General features: G+C 35.2%; 1 pseudogene; it reads right to left on the bottom strand.

The window, feature by feature from the left end:
- Positions 1 to 680: 680 nt before the first annotated feature.
- Positions 681 to 2,973, bottom strand: LOC136042651 (protein disulfide-isomerase-like; annotated as a pseudogene).
- Between the last annotated feature and the right edge of the window lie 605 nt (positions 2,974 to 3,578).

Here is a 3,578-nt window from a genome sequence, read left to right as displayed (position 1 = left end):
TTTAAGTTTTTAGCTTCTCCCTCATAATACTTTTACAGTCTAAAATCTTCACGAGTTGTTAAAGTTTGTAATATTTTTTAAACATTTGTCAAACTATCTTAAGAGTCGTTGAAGTTAGATAGTTGTCAAAACTTCACTTGGTGTGTCGATTCGCGAGTTATATCGTTTGAGCTTACGTTGTTCTTTTCCATCTTCATGATTGTTCTTGATGTTGACAATGTCGCGTTTCTTTATAGTTTGAATTGCAGGCATACTGTCGATGGTCAAAGTTCTTGATGGAGTTCTGCATCATAAGTGGTAGGTGTCTTGTTTCTTCAATTTACTTCTTAAGGTTTAACTCAACATTTGTTCGATATCAATGCGTGTGGGTAGTTTCTTCTATATGACTGGTATTATTGAGGCGTTCTGTCTTCGTTGATAGCTGTTGGGTGAAGCATCAGATGTGATTTGTCAGGCATTCTTTGGTGGTTGATAAATCATAGCAATAGATGTTACTCGTCCCTTGATTTTTGACAAAAATACGTCGTCGGTCCGTGCCATGGTATGGCAGTTCCTATAAAAAAATTTCTTAGCAGGATCAAATTCTTAATGAGTCAAATTATACATAATAATAAATATCATTATTATAACAACAATATATATAGCATTCAGTAATGAGTAATATCTAAAACATTATTATTTCGCCATTAACTACATATAAGAATAAAGATCATGGCTGTGATTGTAAGAGTATTATTCTAAAAAATGGTTAAATACTGTGTATGTTAGAGGTCTTAAATTTACATATAATATTTCTGTCAAATGTTTTATATTTCCAATGTATAATTGTGTCGAATCACAACATATTATGTCGTAGCTTTCAACCAATATACATCAGCAATATTTTTTTTTTTACTTTAGCGACAGGATATTGGAATATATAGGAGACGACCTCTTCATTCTCCTGTATTGGTATATCCTCCCAATTCTGATGTCTGAACCAGTTTTAAGAAGGACGGTTTAGAGGTCTTAATTTTATATATAATATTTTCTGCCAAAAGTTATATATTTCCGATGTATGATTGTGTTGAATAGAAAGTCAACATATTGTGTCATAGCTTTCGACCAATATACATCGGCAACATTTTTAAAATAGAATACCGTTGATTAAAGAATCAATACACACACACTGTACACCACAGCCGACCCGTACAACATTTTATCAAAGCTAACAAATTTTCAATAAACAAAATGAAACCCCTTCTCTAGAGCCAATTGTTTTTTCTTTTTTCCAACATAAAAAATGAAGTGTACAAAAAGAGAGAATGTTACAGAAATTTAGAAACTGAACGAGGGGGGTTGAGGGATTGTAACTACTTAAGTAACTGTTCTACAGTTCGTCTTGGGCATGAACTTCTTCTTCTTCTTGCTCCTTATCAGGAGCAGCCTGTCCATATACTCCACCAGTTTCAATAAATTTGGACAACCCTTCAAAGGTACGTTCACCCTTGTATTCCACTACCTTGTTGTCTCCTTTTTTTGTACAGTCTAATTGTAGGGAAGGATTGAATTTTGGTTTCTTCCAATTCATTAACAGTGGCATCCATTTTGGCTATAACAATACTTTGGTTGTCCTTGTATTTCTCGGCAAGCCTTTCATAAATCGGTGTCAGTTGTTTGCAATGTCCGCACAACGGAGTGTAGAATTCCACAAGGACATCTTTGGTGTCATCAAGGACAACTTCACGAAAATTATCGGCCACTAGAACCTTCACAGGTTTGCTATCCCAATCTTCAGGAATCTCTTCAGACAAGAGGTTAGGCTTTAGCTTATTATCAAGGAAAGCTTGGACGAAAGACTCCATGTTTTCCTCGGTAAGCTCAGGGTATTCAGGCTTATATTTGGTCACAGTCTCTTCAAGTTTAATGAGTCTCATTGTAGGTAATTCAGTTTTCTTTATGCCAAAAAATTCAATGATGCGCTGACATTCTTCTTTTTCAGTATCAACGGTCAGAATTAGTAGCTGTCCCCTGAAGTCCCTGGCAAGTTGATCTGCGGCTCCATACGCTTCATACGCATACGTTTGAAAAATGAGAAGAATAGACTTAATTTCACCACCAAAGATTTTCGATGCTGTTTCATGATTAAATTCTACTACAAGTGGCAGATATTCAACTTGAACAAAGGTTTTAACAGCATCTACTGTCCACTCCCCCTTAAAATTGACTCGTTCATCACCAAAGTTTTTGAAGAGGACAATGGCATCATCACTAACGTCGTGATCTGCGTATACTTCGCCGTCCGATGTAATACCAAACTTGACATCGTCCAAAACAGCCGCTACAGAGAGGAATGTTTTGGCCTTTTCTGAGGATTGATCCTTGAAGAAACCAATCACAGCTACTTCATTATCTTCAATGAATGCTTTTGATTGGTATCCATTTTTCAGGTAAACAGCAGGTGGTCCAGTCTTCTTTAAGAGCCAATTTACAATTTCCTCAGATGATCTTCCGCCTGTAAATTCTGAAGGTTTTCCATTTCTAAAGAACTTCAATGTTGGATATCCTTGAATACCATATTCTTTAGCAAGTTCTCGTTCTTTAGTGGCATCTACTTTAGCCACTTTGATTGGTGAGCCATCCGATGCCAGTTTCTGTGCAGCTTTAGCATATTCTGGTGCTAGGGATTTGCAAGAACCACACCATGGGGCATAGAACTTAACAAGGATGTGCTCACTATCACTCAAGACATTGGCAAAGTTATTTTTAGTGAGAACTAATACTCCTTCTTCTTTTTTTTATTTCTTCGTCTGACAAGGCTAAGTGAAGAGCAAGAAAACTAACAATAAGTATTAATTTCATATTTCCAGTCCTATCTAAACTCTTTGTGCGGTGAAGAACTTAATAGCCTACTATTCAAAAAACCAAAAGGACTATACAGATACAAATGGAAATTTAGCGTTTGAAAACCTACCAATATGCTGTTTCCTAAAATTTTGGAATATACATGAAAGTAATTCAAATACTTTTACAATTACGACTTTCCGGAATAAGTTTAAAAACATAAAATGCTTTATTCGTCATTATATTATCATATTGTTTTTCTAATGACGTCACATTTTTCTTTTTTCAAACCCATGATGTATTTTTAATATCATCGTTCCAAGATTATTTCACATATCCATATTGAATTATCTATCAAGCTGGAGATTTAGCGTTTCTACTTTTTGTTAAACTTATGGTAACAACTTGGAGGCGTGCCATGAAATGCCAAAATCGGTTTTGCTTCACGTGCATTATTGCTACATTTTTTTTCTAAATTGTTTTTCTGTTTCTTTAAAATCTGATTGAAAGGTATGGTTGATAACAAAGGTGACTCTCACATCGTCCCTGGTTTTACAATATCAGCGAAACTGAGCCTCAGCAATTCGAAAGTGCAGGTTCAACGGATCGGAAGAGTCGAATTTTCTTCTAGGAAATAATTCCCTGGCATCGGCGTATAAGGAACACTTGCTAAATTCTTTGGATTGTGGTATTCTCCATATTCAAATTTGGCTTTCTGAAAAGATTTTCCAAAAATGTTTAATGAATCACATTAT

The sequence above is a fragment of the Artemia franciscana genome, unplaced genomic scaffold (assembly GCF_032884065.1).
Source record: "Artemia franciscana unplaced genomic scaffold, ASM3288406v1 Scaffold_1667, whole genome shotgun sequence".
NCBI lineage: Eukaryota > Metazoa > Arthropoda > Branchiopoda > Anostraca > Artemiidae > Artemia > Artemia franciscana.
The sequence above is the reverse complement of the archived record's forward strand: the minus strand, read 5'-3'. Positions and strand labels throughout refer to the sequence as shown.